The following is a 12,385-nucleotide window of genomic DNA, read 5'->3' on the forward strand; positions in this document are numbered from 1 at the left end:
GCCTTGGAATGTTCAAATGCAGCTGCAGGAGGTAGGGAAGTTCTTGATGTGTTCGTGTTTCTAGTACACAGTATTTTGCAATCGGAACCTGTTTTTCCAAGCCTTGCCTGTATCAGCTTATCCTCGTGCCCTGATTTATTTGTAAGTCAACTTTTTACAACCTAATTCATGATAGTTGCAGCTTCATTTCTTCTGCCTTGTTTTCTTTTACTAGAATAAGGCTTTACAACTTGCCAGTTTTGTGTTTTGCTTCTGTAGTGGATTCACGGTGTGCACGTGATCTTGGTTGGTAATAGCAACCGATTTAATGTAATTGCTGCAAATGATTTGCAAAAGGTGCATGTGTTTTTGTGCGCATAACTGCGATCGTAATCTACCTAGCCCCTTTTTACACTTGCTAAGCTGTTTTTTTTTTTGTTTTTGTAACACTCACTAAACAGCTTAACGAGTGTAACAGAAGTGCTAGCTAAATTGCGATCACACAGTTTTGCATACAAAACACGAGCTGTTGGGGTCCATAACTGTTATTACTGCCAACAATCTGTGCTAGGTGCATGTGTTTTTGTGGGCATAACTGCGATCATAATCTACCTAGCCCTTTTTTACACTCACTACACTTTCTTTTTTTTTTTTTTTGTGTGTAACACTCACTAAACAGCTTTAACGAGTATAGCAGAAGGGCTAGCTAGATCGTGATCACAAAATTACCACGTGCTGTTGTCAGTCCGCACTGAAAGGAGAAGAAAAAACACCGACAGGGAAAAGCATCATGAGACATCATCTGACTGGGGTACTGTCCTTGTAGATTGGGGTTTAACACATGTAAAACATAAAACAATCAGCCCACGTCAGATTTGCAATGAAATAGCACTGCACCAAAGCAGTTACGGTCATGTTAACTTGGCGGTGTCATATTCGACAAGGGATTGCCGATCTGTTATTTTTGTCCAGTTTCTACTTTAGATTGATACAGGACTGAGTATAGAAATCCCTGCAGGACTGACTGAGCTGTTGCAGAGCTTTACTGTGGAGGAGCTGAGAAACCAGTTGGGTGACCTGCTCGAATTCGCCTTGTAGTACTTCACCAAATTGAAAGAGAATCAGAGTAAAGGAGGATGATGCTTCCTCTTATACTCGATGTGTGTGTCTGTCATGCCTGAGGTTATAGTATGAGTGTTTTAATTTCCAAAGGCTACGTGGTAGTAGGAATTAATATTTTTATCAGAATTTAGTATTGCAAGTATTCAATTTCACAGTGACCCCCTCCCTCTATTGCAAACTCCACTGTTTGAATTTCAAATCAGAAATTGATATTCAGCCCCCGCCAACAATCATGCTAGGGTAGCTTATCCAATTACTGAAGGATGTGCTCATGTGTTGCACACTTAAAAGCTCAACTGTACTTTTGGATCAATTTTTTTTAAGGAGGGGATTGTGGGTGCCTTTTGAAGAATGACTATGTCTCAGGAAGCTATACAGTTTGGTTTAGACACTATATATTTGAGCTTCTGTCAGTGTTTAGAATATGTAAATCTGATGTTTCTGCGTAGGTCATGTCTTGCAGTTTCTTTCCAAATGCATCTCAGCTTCTTTTCTATGGCTATGCCCTAGAGGGATATTTGAGGTGATATTTTAGGTGGACTCTAGCAGAGATGACTGTCAAGTAAAGGGCCTCCATCCTAGTTATACTAAATGATGACCATACTAAAAAGTCAGAGGTTTCCTGGCAAAAATGCCAGTGTTAGTCACCAGAATTACGTGAGATGCAAAGGTGAGGACAGAAAGCTTCCGCATCTACTTCAGCTTATTTTGGGAAATACTGTTGAGTTTTGCAAAACAGTACATAAATGTGCTTAGGAGGCAGCTCCACCCTTAATACTGTTTTATTATCCTCAATTTTGTTGAGTTAGACTGTGCTGTATGCTGTCCTGTTGTCTAACAGATCTTAATTTTGCTGTACAAGTCTACTGTGTTCTTTATGTAATAAGCTGCCATGTGTTTTTCTTTGATTAGAAAATAATTTTTCTTTATTTGCTATTGTAGTAACATTGCTTTCTAAAATTGTCCAACTAGATCTTTGAGGCAAGGAATAGCTGTGATATATCCTGGGTTACCCCTTTAAAGGTGGGACTGTTGGGTGTGAAGTTCATCTTAATGAAAAATGCAAGAAATACCTGTGTCCCACAGCAAATTATAAAATTGGATGTGTGTGTGTGTGTATAGGGCAGTAGCCAAAAGCTCACTTCTGATTCAGTCGTGATTTACATAAGTAGCAGTCTGGAAAAACTTGCCTAGATATTTGACTTGTATGGAAAAAATCTCAGCTCATGAATGGTATTAAAGTTATGCAGTCTGACTTGCAGAGGCTGGTCTATCTAGATGGCTTATGTTTGTGGTTTATGGTAGCTTACAGTGTGATTGTTAGGGCCTTTGCACCAATGTTAAATAAATTAAATAATTCGTAAGTTTTGCTTCATTGCTTACTGGAAAAGTGTGCAATGTGTAAATGAGGATATGCAGCCAAGTAATGGACAGTGGAATGGCTGCAGTGTTGCCTGAAATGGCTGCTGAGTGAGTAGGTCCACTTTATGGGGTAACGTGTGGTGAATGCCTTTGGCTAGACATTGAAATAGGGTGAATGAGTTTTTCCTTGGCCAATTGGCAGTCACTAGCATGATTTCTGGTTGGTCCTTCTTAATTTTCAGGAGGACATTTTGTATTACTGGTAAGGGGGAGGGGCTTATAGGAACATCCCCTTCCATGGAAAGCTGAAGGCATTCACCCTTCAGGCTAGTGTAGTGTGATACCTGATGCAGAAATTGGATAGTTGTCTGTTATGGGGGAGGCCAAGAGATCCACTTGAGGTATGACCTATGCCTAAGAAGGTTACCCTGTTCAACATCCATTCTTGAAGCTGTGAGAGTCTTTTGCTGAGCACGTTTTTATGGTGGGTACCTTGGGGTGGGAGGGTTGGAGGGTGATGGATTGTCAAGGTGATTAGTTTGTGTTGGAAACTAACCAGGGAGTAGTTGACTATTGGTGTCAATCAATGGTCACCCATGTCAGTAGCCAACAATCTGTGCTAGGTGCATGTGTTTTTGTGGGCATAACTGCGATCATAATCTACCCTAGCCCAAGTTCTGGGGCTGAAAGGTGTTGAATGAGTTATAGCCTGGCAGTGCAGGGGTGCTTTTCTGCTGCTTTGAACCAGGTCTCTGTTATAGCACAAATGTTGATTTTCTCCATTTTAAGGAGTGCTTCCAGTGAGTGTATTTTGAGATTCAGACTTCTAGCATTGAGCTGCATGACCCTCAGTTTGCATTTCTTTGTAGCTGTTATGGTTGTAATTTGGTCTTTGGAGCACAGCCTAAAAAAGGAACTATAGGGGTGGCAACAGCCTTGCACATTATCCAGAAGGCCAGGGGTGACAGGTGCAGACTTTCTCTGGCAAGGCATAGAGGTCTGTCATTCCATGTTATCCCTGTCAGGGAGGTACTGAAACCCCTTGTAATGACACCAGACACTTCGCCAATGGTTGTAATCAATAACATTCTGCTTATACTGTGGTACCATTCTGGGTGATGGTAGGATGCTATTCAGAGCTAGGGTCCCACCCCCTTGGGCTACATAATCCAAGAGCTCCTCCATGTCTCTTTTCATGTAGACCACGGAGTTATGTCTCAGGTAATTCACACCCACATGTACAATGACAGTCATACTTCTACCTGTTGTTGAGGGACCTGACTGTGTGCATTATCTGGTGGTTCCTGGCACCTGAGAGGCAGCAAGTTCTACTTAGTCAACCGAGTGAGTGGGACATCAGTGTGCCTCACTATCGAATAACCTATTACTAGTGCATTGACAATGCTGTTTTGCCTTAGGGGCTTAGGGTTGAGTGGCACACTGCTTAGGAGAGTTATGTCTCTCATGAATAGAGTTGTGTTTTAGTGGTCGATTGCATTTCTGCCTTGTGTCTGTCTGTCGCTGTCTGTGTGTGTGTGTGTGTGTGTGTGTGTGTGTGTGTGTGTCTCTGTGTAAGAGATGCGTAGCATAGCCCTGTAATGGCCAGATTTTAGCAGAATGTCTAGATTTGGCCCCCATATTTTTGTTTGTGCCTCAACAAAGGATTGAACTTTTTAAATGACAAATATTTGTTGTCTACACTTCATATCCTTTAGAAAAACAGATAGAAAATCCCTAGAATAACAGGACTTCTGTTACTAAGTTCCTGAGAGAAATATTTGTAATCTGTTCATAGGTTCATAGGTAGGAACTAGGCTATTGGCCCTAAGGCCTATATAAGCCTAGCCTAAAAGCTACCCTGGCTTTCGCCACCCAAGACAATTATTATCCTGTGCTCCTGTTGAGCAGAGCCACAAAAGTGATCCCCCAGGTGAATTTCCTGTCTCCCATCCAATCATCAAGATTTTTCTTGGAGTGCTAATGAGGAGCTCTGTTTGATATATATTGTTAGTGTGTTCCATAATATGTGAAGTCTCTGGGACAGGAATCTATCTCTCCAGCATGTTCTGTTTATTGTGGTGACAAGGTTTAGGTCCCTAGAGCATGTAGCTCGGAGGGATTGGGATTTCTTTAAGTGTAGCATGTCCAACAGCTCTGGGTTTGACATAGCTTTGTATGTTAAGCAGAGATTGCCTCTGAGTAGCTGATATGCAATGGAGTACAGCTGGAATCTTTTGAGAATGTCTGCGTAGGGCATCTGTTTGAGGCCGGTAATCCTCTTTGTGAAGTATTTCTTCGGCCTTTCCAGTTGTTGTAGCTGTCTTGTGAGGTACATATCAAAAAGGTAATTGTACTCTATTCATTGTACTCATTCTTCCTATTTATTTGACACCTATTCCAGATGTTGTGCATTTAAAGGTTGAGCAGTGTGTGTGTAGTTCTAGTTAGCAGGTAGTTAGCAATTTCCTTACGCTCAAGTCCTGTAACTTAGCTACAGGAAACAAGCGCATGAATCTTCTACTCAAAATATGCAACTGTTTTGATTTGCAAATCATGTCACTGTTGTCTGTTGAACATATTAAAGCAGTGTTAGTAGCACATCTGGTAGCATGTGTTTCTTTTGATGCAGACGTCTGTGTGTTCTATTCCCACAGCATGTAGATTGATTGCTGATATTGTGCTGTATTTTAAGAGGGTGGGGTGCTGCAGTCTTATATGTCCTTCTTTGATTAAGATGCCTATTAATCATGAACCTGTTTTACTTTGCCATCCATTCCCTATTGCAATATTAACTGCTTATCACTATAATGTAACATAGGCAACTTATTCATCAAGGGCAGCAAGCAGTGAATTTGTACATGAACTACTTAAATCTAAACTTTTTTTTTTCCTGGCAGCAACCTTTTCATTAGTTACAGTCCGATCTCTCACGTGGAATTATTCAGAAGACTTGTACTTCTACAGAGACTGTGCATATTGAGTGATATTGGTGGGTTCTAATGACTGATGTTTGAGTGTCCTTGTATGGTTGAAATGTTTGGACTAGGGTAGTTTTGGCACTATTTGCTCATATGCTTAGTTTACTTGCTTACTGGCTATAACTTTACAAAATGCTTTAACAAGTGGTGTATTATAAATGGAATACAATGTAATTATTATATGTTCTAATTTAATGCATTCAGGAAGGTGAATAAGAGATTTTGCACGGTGCAAAACATGTGTGCAAGGGGTCTATTATTGATAAAGAGACGAAAGGTAAAATTAATGTGCCGCTGGCCAGATGCATTTTCTTTCAACGTGGTTTTCAATGATGTTACAATGAATGTGAGTTTTCACAGTCACAGAACTTTTATAGGAGTACAGTGGGTTCACATTCTGAACATTGCTCTGACTCTTGTCCTGATTTATAAGTTTATTTTGTTACATACCATGTTAAATTTTGGATTCAACCAGTGTGTCTTGTTTTTGCGGTTTGTTTAGGGTTTACTTCCGGTGGGTACAGCAATCTCTATGCAGCCATTTGCATGTTTGTACAACATCACTAATAAGGATGTGTGACAGGGTGGTTGTAACATTAGCCCATATTGGTCAGAAGTAGGTGCAGTATGTTTGAACCTCTGGTTGAAGTGGACAGTAAGCCATCATTAAATAAAGTCCAGGAAATGTGCCTGCAATTTGGAAGCAGTGTGTTTCCGAGCCTATCGAGGTCAGTCGCCCATGAATAGAGCGTTTGGTTAGATGGAGCGTGCCTCCACTAGGTCTAGGTAAGAGCTGTAGCATTTTTGTGCCATAGATGATGACCTGTAGCCTGCTCAGATATGGTAAGGGACACTCTCCAGTTATTTGCATGTGGGTAAATGCCTGGGTGTCATCCGGTTTGAAAAACATTGAAGAATACTTGCTGCTAATGAAGACTGAGACACATTTCCATCTTGTGTCTCAGTCTCTTGTGCCTCATGGTCTACATGTGTGCAAGGCAATTTAGCCTTGCACTGACAGAGTACATTCTGTGGCTTTAAACCATGTCTGTGTAATGTCACAAATCTGATGTTTCTGTATTCTCTACAGAGCTTGTAGGTTGTGCAGTTTCTTCTTAATTCCTTCTGATTGTATTTGCACTGCCATTATTTTTGTCACGGTTGTGATGTGAAATCTGTTTTCAATGTGTAATTATTTGGTTTAGCATATGGTCATCAGTGATTGCGCTACAGCACTTGAAAGCAGTGGTAGTAGCACATCAGGGAGTATATTTGCTTTTTATGCATATGGCTGTGGGTTCTACTACCGCAACTTGCAGATGGATAGGAAATCGTAAGTTGTACTCTAATGTTGGGTGGTGCAGTCGTGACTATCTTAGTTTCTTTGGTTTGCCATCCATTCCCTATTGCAATGTTATTTTTTGACTAACCTAGGCAATGTATTCGTCAAAGGCAGTAGGCACACAATCTGTAGATGAAACACTGACAGCTAAAGGTAAGGATGCACAAATTTAGGAGTATATCTGAAAACAGTGGATTTGTGCTGGCAAGGAAACACCCAAGCATTGTTGGCTACATGAAGGATACTTATGAAAAATCTTACCATAACCACAGATGTCCTTCTCTTCCATCTTGCAGTAGTTGTGGTGTGGAATTTAGGTTAGCAGGTATTTAGTAATTTCCTTGTGCTCAAGCCCTGTACCATAGCTCACAGAAACATGAGCTTGAATCCTCTGCCCAAAATGTGCAACTGTTTTCCTTGGCAAATGGTATCACTGTTGTCTGTTTAGAGTTTGAAAGCTGTGTTAGTCGCACATCAGGAAGCATATGTACAGATGAAGAAGGCTGTGGGTTCTATTCCCACAACATGTAGATGGATTGCTGATACTGTGCTGGATTTTGAGGGTGGAGTGCTGCAGTCTTAAGTATCTTCTCTTTTGGATAAGATGCCTAGTAACCATGGACTTGTTTTACTTAGGTTTATAGGTAGGTACTATGCAATCTGCTCGAGGGCATTTATAAGCCTAGCTAGAGTTTGTTGGCTTTCACCACCCCATTGATTAATTAGCTGAGCCTCTGGCAAGCAGAGCTAATGAAGTGATCCCATGGGTGTATTTTCTGTTAGCCATCCACTCGTCAAGGTTTCTCTTGAAGAGTGTTAGTGAAGGGCTCAGCCTATTGTAGTTAGGAATTTTGTTCCAAAGCATGGGGAGTTTGTGACAGTAATCTATCCCTCTAGCATGTTCTATTTATTGCTGTGGTGAGGTTTAGCTCAGTGGAGCATGTGGCTCCCAGTGACTTGGACTTCTTTAGGTGGAGCATGTCCATCAATTCTGAGTTGGACATGACTTTGTAAGTCAAGCAGACATCACCTCTGAGTACAGCCAGAGTTTTTTTCAGTTGGGCTGCAAAGGACATATGTTTGAGGCTATTAATCCTCTTGGTGAGGTACTTTTGTGGTCTTTACAGCTGTTGGAAGTGTCTTGTGAGGTACATCCCAAATGGGGCATTGTAGTCTATGATGGGTCTGATGAGTGACGAGTAGAAGGGTATTATAACCTCTTTATTTAGAGATGTGAACCCTTTAGTAATTATATGGGCCACATAGAAGGATTTCCTAACTACTTTGGAAATATGATTGTCAAAGGAGAGATTACTATCTACCTAGGTCCCCAGATCTCTTATTACCTCTTCTGTAACAACCTTCTTCGTGGGTGTTTTGTTTTTCCTGAATGGGATGACTATGCATATTTGGGCAGTTAGCTTGAGGCCATGACTTTGACACCAGGTGTCCATCTCAGTAAGGTCCTTTTGGAGAATGTCTATGTCAGCCGGAGAGTCAATTATGGCTCCCAGTTTGCAGTCATCGGCAAACTTAGTTAGCAGTAGCCCTCCTGTGTTTGCCTGCACTTCTGAGAAGTATATGCCTAACAGTTGGGCTCCCAGGACCGAGCCTTGTGGGGCACCACTTGTGACTGGTTTAGAGTCGGACCTGGAGCCCGCTATTCTTACCGTGTGAGTTCTGTCTGTAAGCCAGTTTGCAACCCATCTCTTCACGTAGGGGTTTATGTTCAGGCTGGTGAGTTTTTCTATAATACCCGAGAGGGTAGTGGTGTAGAAAATCTTGGCGAGATCAAGGTAGGCTATGTGAACCTCCTTTCCCTCATTTATGGCCTTGGTGACTATCTCGAAGAAGTCAACCAGGTTTAGTAGGCATGATCTGGGTCGAGTCAAGTGTTTTGAGGTTCCTAATGTTTTTGTTAATGAGTTCCATGATGATGCGCTCCATAGCCTTGCAGACCAGGCTAGTCAGGGTTATGAAGCACTAGTTACCAGGGTCAGTTGTGTCTCCTCCTTTGTGGAGCAGAATAACCGTTGCTGTGTGCCATTGTATGGGCATGTAGCTTGTGGATAGGTTGAAGATTAACAGCATGTTTAGCTGGGGGGGGTTAGTTTGTGACATCCATTTCCTATTGCAATACTAACAGCTTATCATTTTGTTCTAACATGGGCAATTTATTGTTCCCTGGCAGCAGATATTGAATTTGTAGAGGAATTACTTGAATATAAACCTTTTTGCTAGCAACAACCTTTTAATTAGTTAGTCAGATGTCTTTGATGTGGAATTATTCAGATGACTTGTACTTAAGCAGAGAATGCAATTTGACTGATATTGGTGGGTTATACTGACTGAAGTTTTCAGTGGCCTTTTGTGGTTTAAATTTTGGGAACTGGGCGGTTTTGGCATTGGTTCATCTTTTATGTTTCTTTGCTTACTGGCTATAAATTTAAACAAACGCTCTAACAGGTGTTGTATTACAACAGGGGTTATAATGTCATTATGTATTCAAATTTAATACATTCACGAAGGTGAATCAAACAGAATATGCATGGTCCGCATAATGTGTTCAGGAAGGAAAACATTGTGGCACTGGCCAGATGCATCTTCTGTAAATGTCTTTTTTAATGCTGTTTCAATGCATGTGATTTTGTAACTCATGCAAGTTTGAATGCTGCATCTGTTTTCATTGTGGTAATATATTGCTGTGTGTAGCAAACGTCATACTGGTTGTGATTGGAAAATTTGATATAAACATTTTAAATTAAATCCACAATTCTGTAATCAGTGTACAAATAAAGCAGTACATACGCTGTGAGTTATGATCAGTGTTTATGGCAGCTTAGGAGAAATAGGCAAATTGGATACATTAATGGCTTTGTTGATTGAGCTGAGTGGGGGGGGGGGTTTGACCCACACGCAACATATGCATACCATCAGCATTTTGTTTACTAACAAAGCACCGGTGATGTTTGTCTTTTCGGCTTTTTCCCAGTTAGGGGTCACCACAGCAGAACTCTGGTCCTCTAATGATTGGCAGTAGATTTTTATGGTGCCGAGTTGCCAGCCCGACGCCCAACATTCAGCAAAGGCACGCCCATTTATGCATGTCTTTTGGAGGCCACTCTACCATGGGGAGGACATGCAGACTACACACAGAAGGCACTCCAGCCGAGAATAGAACAGGAGAACCTCTTGCTGCGAGGCAACAACGCTACCGCTGTACCACTGCGGCTTAATAAAGCACTGGTGATATTCATGGTAAATACAAAAACATCCCTTTTTTAATGTAAAATCAGCATGTTTTAACCTTCCCATGACCTTGCTAGTTGGTAGTGAGCTGTTACTATGGGTTGCACATGTTGGCCATTTCTTCTGCATAGTGATGCTCCATTTTGACAAATGAGGTTGAGAGGCACGGCAAAGGTTTTCAAGATGGAAGCAAACAGTTTAAAAATAGTGTGATAGCTTGGTGATCATAAAGAAGTGGAGGTCTGCTTTGAAAATCATTATGGGTTAGGTGCCGATTGTGCATTAACGTTATGTTTGTTGCCAAACTATCTTAGTTTGCTTGTCTCTTTTTTTTGTGCATTGTATGTAAATGTCATTGTTTAGCTGGGGTGGTGAGCATGGTTGGAGTAAGTATCACTAAAGCAAGCAAATAGCTTTTTGTGGAAGCATAATTAACCATGTCAAATGATTTGGACCCAATAAAATACTGTGGACAGAAAGCAAACTGGGTGCATTTGTTCGGGCCATGGTAACATTTGTAAGTACTATGGATAATTGATCAAGCTGATAGGGTGTATGGCTTGTCATGTCTGGGATGGTATTTGTATTACGTTTTTAAAAACAGAAATAAACAATGTTGGGCAGGAATTTTGGAATTGCAGTGGATAATAAGACTGCAGGCTGATGTTAATCCTGGCCTTAATAATGCTATTAGTATAAAACCTATATTGGTTAAACGACAGCATGATAATTTGTGATAGAAGGACTTATTTAGGTGTTTTTTATATGTATATTTTGAGTATATTTTATTTATCATCTTGACATCTTATATGAATATTGATATGTAATCTCTTAAAGTTGAATATAATGTTCTGTACTATTTTAAAGTTAAATTACAATGTGTAAATTTTATTAATGTGATTTCTTAGTGGCTGGTATTATCATGTGACTTTAACTAAACCTCTATATAAATGTAGTTACAAGATGATTGTATATGCTGATGAAGGGTAGTGAACCCGAAAGCTTTGTTTATTAAATTTGGCGTTTTTGTGATGAACTTTTGTGTCTTATGGCTGAAAACTTTTGACTTTTGCTAGTATTCTGATAAAATATAGGTGGTAGCAGATAATAATGTGTGGAATACTACCATACTGGCATGCAGCTTTCTATTGACATTATTTGATTCTTTCAGGTTGTACCGTCTGGTGGCATATAGAGCATATGTTCTGTGGGTGAACAACAATCACAAGCTTGGCTTCAGCAACAGAGTCGTCCTCCCCGCTTGTGTGTTGACACATGTATGAACAACCTTTCCTGCAGAAGAAAGAGATGAGGGTTATACTGGGTTTCATCCTTTTGAGGGACTGTGGATATTTCAGGACTGAACTGTCAATTGTCAAATGACATGGTGCACAGCAACACTGCGTGGCATCAAAGCAAATACAAAAACACATCGCATTTCATTTATTCTGACATCCCTTATGATTTTGTATGACTTGTAATAAATTGGTTTAATCATTAACTGACTCTGATTTCTTGTGTTCATCCATGCCTAATCGTGATACTGTCTGTATGAACATCTTGTCTCCAAAGGTGGAGCATGTGTATACGTTAGTTTATTTTTTCTTGAAGCCGCTGACAAATGGCAGTTGCACTGTAAACAGGCTACTAGCAAGCATTACTAAAGGATGAAGAATATATGGATATTTTACTTGTGTGGCAATTGAACTGTTACTACCATGTTTGTCAATCCTGTCTCTGCATGAGTTAATATGGGTTTGTGGCAGCAGTAGTAATGCATAAAGGTATTTAATCCTTACTCGCCGGCATCCATTTGTCTCTCTGGGTTGATCAATTCTTCATTCTTCATTAGATCAATTCTTCATTGCCTTAGTGTGTAAAGCTGTGCGTAATGAGTGCATTTACATGCATTTACATGGCACTTAACAACCAGGCCTTTGAGTGGCAGCTGAGGAAGGTCGGGTAAGTTGAGACTGACAACACAGAGCAAGTAAGTGTGGACTGTCCCAAGAAGGAATGAGTAGCCATCGCAAGATTTGTGTAAGCGTAGGTCTTTTACAGCTAATGTTGAAGTGCAGCCAAGGTTGTATAGGAATTGCCAAAGTATTCGGTGAAGTAGCATATTAATCGATACAACTGATCTGTGCTTTGTTAAAAACTTGGTCAGTAGGAGTTGAGCCTCTACTCTTTCTATTTTTATTTAGGTGAGTGTAGCCATGCCGATGTGTTTTGTCTATGGTTGTCATGTTCACAGAGACAATCTGCCACTCGTTGTATCCTTCCATCATTTCCCACGTGACATTAAACTGTGTACATGATGGGTGGTGAACTGTGGGATAGATGTTTGTAACAT

The 12,385-nt window shown here is 40.6% G+C and overlaps 1 protein-coding gene and 1 long non-coding RNA gene across 2 annotated transcripts in view; one reads left to right on the plus strand and one right to left on the minus strand.

Annotated features, from left to right (window-relative positions):
• The window catches only part of RYR2 (ryanodine receptor 2), a 6,224,161-nt gene that overhangs the window by 1,067,678 nt on the left and 5,144,098 nt on the right, over window positions 1-12,385 (minus strand). The window lies entirely within an intron of this gene.
• Window positions 42-11,533, plus strand: LOC122791340. The gene is made up of 2 exons (XR_006363141.1): window positions 42-141; window positions 11,204-11,533. It is a non-coding gene; the product is annotated as an uncharacterized LOC122791340 (long non-coding RNA).

This window comes from Protopterus annectens, chromosome 1.part2, assembly GCF_019279795.1.
Source record: "Protopterus annectens isolate FY-2018-M chromosome 1.part2, PAN1.0, whole genome shotgun sequence".
Taxonomy (NCBI): domain Eukaryota; kingdom Metazoa; phylum Chordata; order Ceratodontiformes; family Protopteridae; genus Protopterus; species Protopterus annectens.